Source organism: Petromyzon marinus, chromosome 44, assembly GCF_048934315.1.
Source record: "Petromyzon marinus isolate PM22_M1 ecotype Great Lakes invasive population chromosome 44, UKy_Petmar_22M1.pri1.0, whole genome shotgun sequence".
In the NCBI taxonomy this organism is placed as follows: domain Eukaryota; kingdom Metazoa; phylum Chordata; class Hyperoartia; order Petromyzontiformes; family Petromyzontidae; genus Petromyzon; species Petromyzon marinus.
This window is the reverse complement of record NC_133710.1, coordinates 1,329,750-1,342,606: the sequence shown is the minus strand read 5'-3', so window position 1 is coordinate 1,342,606 and position 12,857 is coordinate 1,329,750. Positions and strand designations below refer to the sequence as shown.

The window sequence follows — 12,857 nt, the reverse complement described above, 5'->3', positions numbered from 1 at the left end:
TCACTCGCGTGAGCGTACAATAGTGGGCGTGTAGAGCGCCGAGTTGCGATTGCATTCAGGCAGAGGGAGCAGTACTTTAATGCCCATCCTTTCCTCTAGACACACTACGTGCTGGGGGGGGGGGCATGTGACTTAAACTATGAAAGATTGTATTTTACCAGGCAGGTAAGGCCCACTGGGCTACACAATAGCTCCGTTTTGAGAAGCGACCCGGCATCAAATGATATTTCAACAAAGTGGCTTAGCATGTGAAAGTTTAACACGTAGGCTTTCGCGACCAATATTATTCATAATAAAGGTTTTTGGGTTAGATCGCGTTTATTTATAGCATGTGAAAATTTATAGCAGCCAAAATACCCTAAACGCGTCATGTTAATTATAAATGTGGAGGGAGAAAACAGGAGGACCCGGGGGAAAATCCGCGGGGCAGATATAACATCTCGTCACCGTGGTGACTTGCAGGTCAGAGTCACGTGGTGCGCTAGGTTGTCACGTGACCCGCAGATCAGTGTCGGGTGGTGCGCTAGGTTGTCACGTGACCCGCAGGTCAGTGTCGGGTGGTGCGCTAGGTTGTCACGTGACCCGCAGATCAGTGTTACGTGGTGCGCTAGGTTGTCACGTGACCCGTAGATCAGTGCCGCGTGGTGCCGCTAGGTTGTCACGTGACCCGCAGATCAGCGCCGCGTGGTGCGTTGGAAGGCGACAATGTGAGCGCAAATGATCGTGGATATTTGAATTCTAATCTACAGCCGTCGGTAATTCCAGAGCAACGCAAATGACGTGTCTAGCTGGTACGGCAAGGCCTCGACATCCTGGTGGGCTTCTGTTCTTGGAAGTCTGCGCGGAAGGAGGTACTGTGTGTTTATGTGGGAATAAGGGGGTTTGGTTCCCGTGTGTACGACTCAACATACGGGGAGAAAATGAAAATGTTTCCTCACGTTAGTCCTGTTATGTACACATAAATAACATCCACATGGTTATTTAAATTGTACAACAACACACATATATACTAAAACACAAATGATACAACAGAGCAGATCAACAGATTATACCGTAAATTAGGAAGTTTGATTTACCTTGGAGGAGGATGATGATGACGATGACGCTACTTTGGCGGTCATCGGAGCACTTGCCCGCGCCACACTTTCCCTACTTACCTTCTCGCGTTTATTTATAAATCTTTATACCTCTGTCTGTCGACTCGTAATTTTGGTCCAGCAGCGGACGCACGACCCGCCACGAGCAAGTCTATCCAACAAACTCTTCCTTTTGATCTGAAACTCATCGCTGCCCTCTTTTGACGCTTATAAACCCCACGACCAGAATTAATAATGAGTAAAAACCCACCGCACACGAGGCACAAAAAAAGCACAAAAAGGCGGTGGCACTTGAACAATAAAACCTTCTCTTTGGTTCTAATAGAACCAAAGAGTATGGATCCGAGCAGTCACGAAAGCTTTAAATCTAGAATAAAACCTTCATTGTGGATCGCACACCGTGGCCCACAATCCACTGCTGTGCTGTGCAAGTACAGTGGCCCTCCACCCCGATGCGCTGCTGCTACATCGTTTACAAATACACAATCGCCAAGTGAATTCAAATTTCGCGATAGATAAATCCACGAATGAAGAGGTTTTAAGGAAAAGCATGAATCTACGTTTGTTATAGATAGAATGGTAATTATAAGCAAAATTTGATCATGGTAATGTAAAGTATGTAAAACGGTACAAAAGTCACAACGTGGTCCGTGGTCCTTTGTTATTGAGTGGCACAGGAGGATGTTGTATCCGTGGGCCTAGTCATGACTCGTCAAAAACTTGTTAGGTGCACATATACATTCGCTAACTTTTCATTGTACATAGAATATAACGTTGTTTCACAATAACTGTGTGGATGGCCATCGGGGCATAGTTAATCTCGCATTGCAGGGCCTGAGTCGGGCCTAGTTGGTCTTAGCGTGGGGCCTAGCTGGACATGCATGTGCTCGGGCCTAGTCGGTCCCACGCGTTGGGGAGCCTTAGCGTGGGGCCTAGCTGGGCATGCATGTGCTCGGGCCTAGTCGGTCCCACGCATGGGGGAGCCTTAGCGTGGGGCCTAGCTGGACATGCATGTGCTCGGGCCTAGTCGGTCCCACGCATGGGGGAGCCTTAGCGTGGGGCCTAGTTGGTCGCGCACGTGGCGGAGCCTAAGTTGGGCCTAGTGATGCACTGCATCTGAATAAAATCAACGCGTCCCTGAGGCTCTTTCATCATTTTTTTGCATTCGATTTATTTATTTATTCGGCTCGAGTTTGTTTTCAAGAATACTGCTGTGACATTTCAATGGACAGCTTGTTGACCAGATTTCACGACGGTATGCCTTAATTGTGCGTTACGCACGCAGTGCTTTGCGGCAGGACATGAAAAACAATACTTTTCTAGAAGAAACGGAATCTCCTTGCATGAATAAAGTAGCTTTCCTCGTATAAACAAAAACATGCTTGGGCACTAGCAGGTTAAATCCGAGTTCATTTTTAGTCACGCAGCTTTGTGGTGGTTCTGCAGAACCCGTTGAGATCCACCAACATGGATCGCGTCGCTTGGTGGACTGACGGCCCACTGTTCTAAACAGGTCCCTGCAGGGTGGGCTGGTAGGACAAGTCTCTGCGCTGTCTATTGCTGATTTTACACCCAACAGCACGAGATTTCACTTCGTTAAAGTATTGAAAGGGGACGGACGGACACATTAATCTATTGCAGGCTGGTACACTCAGTTTACAACTTCGTTCCTACCAGTAACAGATCCGATAGCACCGCGGTGCTCTTCACGATGACGTTCGGCTTCCCAAAGAGGCGGTGATGTGGCCCAGCGGTCGCGTGTTTTTTGTCGCTTGCTGCAGAGGCTCACGGTTTGAATCCGGCGGTGGCCGCCCCGAATAAATCCTGCCGGTATGTTTCACCGTTAAAAAGGCTACGTTACGGCGTGAAAGAAGTTCAACGTGCACAATTTAAAAAAAATATATGCGCAGCCTGATATACAGTGGACGTTCCAAGGTCCCGTTAAGTCATTCTGCAATAGTAGACCATCACTGGCCACATTTGTCCAATTTGGAAGATGTAAATGTCCTGCAAATGACTCGACTGGAAGACGGACAGTGATATCAGTGGCCCCTGACCATGGAAACTTGGCAGGTCCCTGCTGAAAAGTCATCGTCAGTCTCGGTGACACTTAAGTGGGATAAACAAGCATTGTTGTAACAATAATTAGGTCTATATAATGTACCATGTTTTTGCTGTAATTTAAATGTCTCGCCAAAGTGCATCACGATTGATTTCAGTTAGTCAAATAGTTCTACGTAAAACTGTACTTTCGTTTTTCTCATCTTCACCAAAACCTCGTCAATCCAATGAACTGCACATTTGAAAAAAAAAAATCTGAGATTCCAAAATACTTTTCCATTCACGTTTCCACCTTTTATTGTCAAAGACTTTACTTCAAAATTCTTTATTAATGTTCCTGATTTATGACTCACACGGTGGAGGAAAGAGACATGTTAATGTCGAATGAAGCCAAAGGACCCTTTCCAAATGAGCTACAGTATTGGCATTCCACATCGGTAAAGATGTTTAGGGACACAGCTGGATGTTTCCTCGAGTCCGAGCCAATTTTGCAAACGGATTGAAACCTGCGTTGTTGCACGCAGCCAACTCTGTGTTTGGTAAGCGTGTATTTGTGATGGACTTAGACTCATCGGAGTGCAGCGATAACAAACGTTCAGGCTTGCCGAGATATTAAATATCGGCCTAGAACGCACCGCATCGTCGATGCTGATGACTGGACCCCCATCATTGGAGTATCACAGCACAAGAGGAGGATGTTACACCCCTACAGGTAGCTACTACCCAGCAGACCGCAATGATGCTGATGACTGGACCCCCATCATTGGAGTATCACAGCACAGCACAAGAGGAGGATGTTACACCCCTACAGGTAGCTACTACCCAGCAGACCATAATGATGCTGATGACTGGACCCCCATCATTGGAGTATCACAGCACAGCAGAAGAGGAGGAGGATGTTACACCCCTACAGGTAGCTACTACCCAGCAGACCGCAATGATGCTGATGACTGGACCCCCATCATTGGAGTATCACAGCACAGCACAAGAGGAGGAGGATGTTACACCCCTACACGTAGCTACTACCCAGCAGACCATAATGATGCTGATGACTGGACCCCCATCATTGGAGTATCACAGCACAAGAGGAGGAGGATGTTACACCCCTACATGTAGCTACTACCCAGCAGACCGCAATGATGCTGATGACTGGACCCCCATCATTGGAGTATCACAGCACAAGAGGAGGATGTTACACCCCTACACGTAGCTACTACCCAGCAGACCGCAATGATGCTGATGGCGCCATTTTGTAGACATTTTTTTTGTTTTTGCAAAACTGATCGTAATAAAAAAATTGCCAATTCCATGCAGTTCGGTGCCCGGGGCAATCGTGGGAATGTTACGGACGGTTCCGTGCAACTCTCGCCCATCGATCAAAAGTTTGGACAAAAAAAAGTTACTTTCATCATTTCCTCGCATTGTGGCAGGCTACGGCGGTGTACAGCGTCTTAAGGCTCCCGTCGCAACGCCGTTTTCGTAAGAGTGGCCTTTGTTTGGTTGCGCGACCTTCAGGCATTTCCATAAACACGTAACAACTTGCATTTCATAACGCCTCTACGCCCTGGAGCACACGCAGATGCGACACAGATATGCAACACGCACGCACGCGCACAAAGCACTGCACAAAACCATGCGAGCTTACAGTATGCGTAATGAATACTGTGTAATGTGTACGCTAATGGCCGGGATATACTGTACTCTAGCTCGGCTCACAAAGTTCACAGTCACGAGATTGTGAATTCATATTCCGGCCAGGGTTGATTCACCTGATCATCACCATCATCATCATCGTCGTGATCCCCAATCCCCCCCCTCCCTCCCCAGAAGGGATTTAGCAAGCGCCGATGCACAGCGAGTTGATGGGCAGTCCGACGCCTGATGTCGTCCTATGAATATACGGGTTTCGCCATAGGAACGTGTAATTTCCGAACTTTTGTCTCAGAACCACCACGTGGGACACGACCCGAGACTCGTCGCGAGCTTACAACCGCGTCGTTCAGACGTTACCTTTTTTTTACTCTACTGCAGTATTACTTTTAACATTCGACGCCAGTTCACAGTGCGGCCGCTTTTCTGCAAGGGTTTGTTAAGCGGGGTCTTGAACGGAACTTTACCAGCACACAGTCGGGGTTTGATCTGGTGCCGTCCAGAGGTTTCAAACACACCGATTTTTTTTTCTGTTCCCCAAAAACTCACGGGCGACCGTCAGTTCCTGCAATTTATACCAGGAAACATAATTTAATTCTTATCGCGGGCCCCATGGTATGCAAAAGTTGCTGTCTAAAACTCCTATTCACCCTACCTCTCTCTCTCTGTGCTGTGAAGAGCCATTGCCCTAATTATTGCCTGGTCTATGCTTATTCTTTTTATGGCCGCAGTGTCATTGATAAATGTGCAGAGTGCTTTTTTGTTACTTGTGCCTTTTGCACAACTGCCAAGGCAGTTAGCAGCGAATAAATATGCTTCAGCTCTGCAATACATTCTCAGCCAGTATTTTGAATTTTGGGGGGGAAAAAAATACAGCATTTTTTTGTTCCAACTCTCCCCTGCTTGTATTTGTCGGTCAAACCATATTTTCGTCAACGCTTACATTTTCACATATTACAGCATATACCCCCCCCCCACCCCCCCACAATGCACTATTGGCACAATGCCACACCGCCAAACTATTTTCAACAAAACCATGTCCAGGAACTCCTACGGAAAGCAGAGCCCACGTTGCACATTACATAATGGCTCGGTGACGTGCCATCGCAAATCCCTGAGCTGCCACCCTCCCGAACGACGATGTGCGGCTACACGCGGGATTTCGCGACGTACCACGAGACCCCGCGGGAAGATATTTCGATCCGCGCCCGTCTGCCGTTGTTTTTGTTGTTGTTGACAAAATGTATTCTGGCTGAGCTGGACATTAACGAAAGCGTTAATCATCGATGGCCAGACAGGAATTTCAAATACAGGAGAACCCAAATCCGCGGCGCTATTACCTACAACTATTGTCCGTGACAGCCGTATGGTCTGCGAAAACTCCTATTATCCACGTGCATATGTCTTGCTATCATCCGCAGTTGTCCGCAATTGTATCCACAATGCACAGCAAAAAGCGGTTTCCTAATACTCACAATTATCCGCAATTGTATCCACAATGCACAGCAAAGCGGTTTCCTAATACTCACAATTTTTCCGTGGATAACAAATTCATCCCATTATCCGGGGAATTATCCACATATTTTTATCCCACGGTTAGGAGTAAAATTGCAGATAGCCCTGTGGATAATAAGATCCACGGTATTCGTCCCACATATCGTAAAGACCAGGGGTTCTTCTGTACAACAAACTGATGAAAGGTAAACACAAACTTATTGGACAAAGTCAAGGAATGAAGACTGCTGTCAATTCGAACACGCTACAAGAATGAGCTCGGACGGGATCCCGTACCTGGCGATGCTGCACTTGGGAAGAGGATAAAATAGGAATATGGGAAGGATAAAAAAAATCTGGTGGGACATGCAGGGGTAAAATATCTTTGAAGATAAAGCATTGAGATTGAACAAAGCGGTGATACTGGCTTCAACAAAAAAGAACCACAGCGAAAATTCATTCAGCCCAATCGTAGCTAATGAGCCGTCAGAAGCGGCAGATGATGACTGATGGCCAAGCTGGGACTTATCAAAGTAACATGTTTTAGAACTCACGTCCAGTCAAAAGTGCATCCCTATGCAGCACCTCCCGATCAGCTAAGGTTGGCGACGTACGGCGCGAAAGAAGTTCAACGTACATACGTGCAATGAGTGCTGGGAGATGCTTTTCTCCTTTGATTACCCAAAGGAACAGTGGTGGAGACTCCACATCCCTTTGCCAGGACATAAGTCTCTCCACGTGACAACCGCTATTGATGTCCTTGCACAGAACGGTGCAGCCTCACCAGATGGTGATCATTTTACAGACTCCACAGGGATAACGGCGGTGGTGGTTATGATGATGATCGTGGCGGAAAGTTGAACCCGTCGCACCATCTCATGATTTAGAGGCCTGCTGCTCCACCAATCTGAGCTCTACAGCCCAGGATAGACAAATACACACCGCTGCACAACGCCCATCGCTAGTTTATGTGAATTCTGTAGAGTACTGTACACGAAAGCACAACACACACGCTACGCAACAGGAGGGTCACTCTTTATCAGCTCAGCAGACTGGAACGTAGTGCAACACTGCAGTAATATTATAATGCTCTTATTTACACCAAGAAAGCCTCACTAAGTCGCCAAGACTTTTTCAGAAGAGTCCTAAATTTGGATATTTGGTATATTGAATGAACGAGCGTTTGGTTTTGCTTCGGAGGAAACTGGAGAACCCGGAGGAAATGGTGGCGTACGAGTGAGGTGCGCTTGACGTGCCGCACGGATAGATTCAGGAATCCGTTGATGTTTTTGCTCTTTTGCTGGCCGCATAACAGCTCGAACCGAGGGCCACCTGGTTGGTGTTCCTGTGCGGTCTCGCATTCCAAGCGAGTTAAGCAGGCTCAAAATTATGCTTAGCTTCAGATGCGCTTGGGGCGATTCGGTTTTACAGTAAGTCACGGTAGTCGTGTGGTATCGTTTAAAATACAAGGACCGAACCGATAACCAAATTATTTGGTTCATGCTGCGGTGGCAGTGGTGAGTTTAACACGTAGGAGGCTTTTGCGACCAATATTAATCCATAATAGTTTTTTTAGGTTAGAATCGCGTCACTATAAATGTGTCGTTAAACCCGCCACCACCCGACACAGCCAATTAGTGAGGGTTGTCACGTACACAGAACGTGGCCAATTCGTTACTAGTACAGCACACCTGGCTGTGTCGGGTGGTGGAGGGTTTAACGACGACACATTTACAGTGACGCAATCTAACCCCCAAAAAAACTTGTGGTAGTGGTGCACAAGCACAATTAATAAATAACCCCAGCACATTAATCAATAACACTGTGGCATTTTCATAAAAGCAATTGAGAGGTGCAGTTTCATGTAGCGGTCCTTTTTCATAGCACAGCGATCGCCGCACACAATGATTGAATACATGAGTAAATCTTGACTTGAAGCTTTCGTGACTGCAGGAATTCATATTCTTTGGGTCTTTTCGGTAAAGACACGTGGACAGGAAAAAATTACAAGAAAATATCGACGTTTCGATCGCAACACAAGCGGTCGTCTTCATGAAAAAGCCTTTTTGTTATTTTTTCTGTCGACGTGGCTTTACCGAAAAGACCCAAAGAATATGAATTTATGAGTGTCTGTGATTACAATGGTCCTTATTCCTAGCGTATGGCCATTGTGTCGCCTTCTTCACGTGCTATGAAGAAGGGCAATTGCCCGAAACGTTGCCTTTCACCTACATTTTCTTTTGTTCCCCTTTAAGGTCACAGCGTTATTGATGAAAGCGTCGAGTTATTTTCTTTTGCTGATGATCAGTTACTACTTCAGCCCAGCGGTGTGTTGGAGAGTAAATCCACAACATGTACAATTTGATTACAACGTTTCGCTGCTAATTACATCCAGCATCATCGGGCGATTTGCCAGAACACACCGGTGGGCTGAAGTAGTAACTAATTGGCGTTTTGTTTACGTGACAAATCCCTTACTAATTGGCTGTGTCGGGTGGTGGAGGATTACGACACATTTATACTTAAGCGATCAAACCCAAAAAACCTTTACTATGAATATTGGTGGCGAAAGCCTACGTGTTCAACTGACCCATCTTACGTCTAGCACGTGAGCTGTAGCGTCGACTCGCAACGCACCGCACACACGACTCGCTCGCTCCCGAAAAGGAGAGAGAGAGAGACCGGACTCAGAGACGCGTGGAATCATAGGCAAACGGAAAAGATTAATTTTTCCACTCATCTCAAGAGCCTCGGCACCACACTCGACCAGAATGTGTTGTTTAATCACCGCGTGCACAACATAGTCAGGACCTGCAATTTTCATGTCAGGGCTCAGCAACACATTCGACCACGAGTGAGTCGAGACATAAACAACACCGTGGCGTGTAGCACTATATCGACAATGCTCGATTATTGCAACTCGCTACTCTACGGGATGTCTGGAAAAAACATTTCCAAAGCTGCAGCGTGCACAAAATTCTTTGGCACGCACCGTGACGGTTCCTGCGAGATCCGAATGTGTCCGTCCAGTGCTCGCTCAGCTGCATTGGATTTCGGTTTCCGAACGAATACATTGTGGGGTTGCACTCATTACACGCAAAGTGCTTTCCACAAATGAACCACAATAACTTGCTGATCTCGTCAAAGAAGGAGCATAAACACCATGCGATCTCCGGTCATCCTCGCAGTGTCTTTTAGCTAACCATGAAACAAGACGGTCACCGCATCGCGTGGCGCTTTCAGATGCGCTTCTGCGGCCGTCTGGAACGCTCTTCCTTTCGACATTAAGAAGTCACTGGAGCTATGCACTTTTAAATGATCTAGATTGATAACTCATTTCTTTAGAACTGCTTTTTGTGTTTAGTTTGTTGTCCTTCCCCCGCACCTCCAATTAGCACGGTTGGCTACGTACGGTGCGAAAGAAGTTCAACACACATGCATTGGCAGGCAGGCTGCGAGCCGGTACCGAATTCTCCCCCCAAGCTCTGCGATCCTCTACATAAGAAGACATCGGCCAACTGATGAGTGCTTTGCGTGTGGTAGGAAACCGGAGCACCCGGAGAAACGCCACGCGGGCAAGGGGACACCACTCTACCCCACACAGACGACACAGGTGGAGTCCACATCTTGCTGGACCGGCGACTCCCGGCAAGCCGCAGGGGGTAGGTGACACCTCAATGCCAGCGGCAAGGGACATTCACAACGTTCGTGTGATCCACCAACCCTGGCCCCCACACATCTATTACAGGCATGCCCCAACAGGGGATACACATTCCCGTGATATTCCTCCTCTCTTAGAGTTACATATCCGTTGCTGGGCATGTGCTTGTCACCCTAACCCATATTCCAGCCACAATGGACCCTGCTCAAGCACACGTATGTCACGACCAGTAAACGTAACATCTCCCATTTCCACTCGTTCCCCAATCCGCGTGATGAGTGTAATTCTGAGCGAGCTTCCCTTCATCCCAGCAGACGAGCAACGTTGACCCAACGTTTCTCGTCTGCTGGGATCGTTCTCTGTGCACTTCTAGGCTTTTTTTGTTCCATTTTTTTTATTCATCAAGTGTCCATATATTTTATGAGACCACGGTCATAGATGGTGGCATGCACTAAATTACAACGTTTTCTTTGTGCAGCGTGCTGTTTTTCAATAAGCTATGACTATACTATGAGAGAAGATAATACAGCAGCAGGGACACTCGCTAAATTGGGTTCGATTCCCATTCAGGGTGAGCGAAACTTTTGAGATACTGCATGCGCTAGACACTCCTCGAAGGTAAAATGGTCGCATAGTACATTTTTATGCTGGTGGGGTAAAGAGTGGGTAACCTTCGAACCTTACAATCTGTTCCACAGAAATTATGCCCTGTCAGTATTTAATACCCAACCACATTGGACTACTCACCCACGGCAAACATAGCTGATCACACAGCCAAATTGAACGTGGCATGAACTGCAAAGTAGTAAACAGCATGAGCATAACGCCACGGACATAAAGCGGTCTTTAACAAACAAAAAACATCATCTGCGGCACATATCTGGCCCGCATTTCCCCACGCAGCTTGCAAGTACGGATTTTTACAATTCCAGTTTAGATTTATACGACATCAGCAACGTGCAAAAAAGTAAAAACTTAACGCATTTGTCAATAACAGTGCGCGGCGTAAAAAACTAAAAAACTTTACAACTGGCGACATGACGGGCAATGTCCCCTCTGCAAAGCGCGTGGTGAAAAAGAGGCATTCGTGAATGTCTTGGCTATGAAGAAGAGCCATTGCCTGAAACGTTGGCTGTCACCTAAGTGTTGTTCTACTTTTGGTTCTTTCGGTAAAGTCACGTAGAAGGGAAATAATAAAGTAAAAAAGTAAACAGTTTTATTTTTTTATTTTTATTATTTTATTATAATTTCCCTTCTACGTGACTTTACCGAAAGAACCAAGAAGATGAATCCCTTCAGTCACGAAAGCTTTAAATCGAAATTTAATTGTTGTTGTTAACTGTGCTTATGCACCACCGCAAGCATAGCAGCAGCAGCAGCGCCGGACAATACGTACAATAGTAGTGTTGTCGTACGACAACTGGTAATCCAGTAACCGTTCTCAGAATCGATTACCGGTTCAAAGATAGAGTTCATGAGCCGGAAATCATCTCCGTCGGGAATGCACCGATTTGCACGCGCAACCGTACAAACGATACGGCGGCCCCTCCGATTAGCGCACGGTTAGCTACGTACGGTGCGAAAGAAGTTCCACGTACAGCACACAATCGTGATGATAATTCTGCACCTCCGATTAGCGCGGTTAGCCGCGTACGGTGCTAAAGAAGTTCAACGTACGCACGTACACGTCGTCACCGCGTGGTACACTTGTCCCCGTGTCTCAGTTTCACGGTGAAAGGCTCAGCCCTGCAATCGTTCGCTTGCTCGCATCACTGCTGGCGGAAGAGCCTCCACTCGTGGGAATTATAATAGGGGGTCTTTGGTCTACTCTTCCACGCTGCCTGGACGTCTCGGTGGAAGGTGGCGTGTACGTATAGATGCATGTCAAACTCCTTTCGTACGTAACCAACCAGAAGCTTCCTCCTTCACTCTGCTGTTCGGATATGGAACTGCCTCCCTGAACACATTGTCGGCGAGATCACCGATTCTCGTCTTCAGGCCTTCAAGTGCCGAGCCCGCACGAGGAGCGTCTCTTAGCCTCACCACACGCCTTGTAGGAACTGAGTCTTTAACTCTAGTGGACCAATGGCTATGCCGATCAGATGTACTGACGTCTGATATGGCCGTTGTTCACAATTGCACCCAAATAAAACGAAAACCCGTGCTAATCGGGAGGTGCGGGATGCCCGCCGCACTTAACTCCTCCGCACACGACCTGCCGATCGACTGACCGCCGTGCACCCAATTACACAGCTGGGTGGGCGGGAGGCCGTGTGGGAGCTTTAAAAGAAAACAACCTTGCACCATCGTCTCGGCCGTCGTTCCCGGGGGAGATGGGATCGAACCGGCGACCCTTGGGTTGCAGCAGGGCCAGTACGCCAATCGTTAACCCCACTGCAGAGGCTCCCTTCACTTGTCGGTTTCAAATGTTCGCTTGCTGCGTTTATCGCCCTGGACGTGTGTAACGTGTGCGGGAATCCGGTAACCGGGTTTTTCCATCGGTTACCGGCGATGCAAAAAAAACCCCGATTTGAGCAACCCCAATTTGCGGAGCGCGTAAACCGCCGCCGCCGCTGTGTCGATCCACTTAAGTGTCGTCACGAAGACCGTGCAAGCGAAGTCAGTGCACAGCAGAGACACCTTGGACCGCCAATGCGTAGCCAATCCGGCACAGCCGACACACGCAGACGAGCCTAACGTAGAACACACATCACACAGACAGACACATAGCGTGAACATAGCCAGCGCGTATCACGTGTCCAAAACAGCACACGGTTTGGCCACAAACACAGCTGACGGTGTGTATCGAGCAATGAACCTCGTGTACAGCCGGCCACACACAGGACAGCTAACGGCGTGCAACACATAGCCAGCGCGTAGCATATGGGTAACGC

The 12,857-nt window shown here is 47.6% G+C and overlaps 1 protein-coding gene and 1 long non-coding RNA gene across 8 annotated transcripts in view; one reads left to right on the top strand and one right to left on the bottom strand.

The window, feature by feature from the left end:
• Window positions 1-12,857, bottom strand: part of LOC116951837 (nuclear factor 1 A-type-like) — a 111,371-nt gene that overhangs the window by 85,246 nt on the left and 13,268 nt on the right. The window lies entirely within an intron of this gene.
• The window catches only part of LOC116951839 (uncharacterized), a 43,182-nt gene continuing 30,730 nt past the window's right edge, over window positions 406-12,857 (top strand). Inside the window, exons 1-2 of one of the 2 annotated variants that reach the window (XR_004404353.2) lie at window positions 406-851; window positions 9,846-9,950. This is a non-coding gene — a long non-coding RNA (uncharacterized LOC116951839). Of the gene's footprint in view, window positions 852-9,845; window positions 9,965-12,857 lie in introns of both variants that reach the window. The other variant, XR_012946842.1, reaches the window with a different exon arrangement.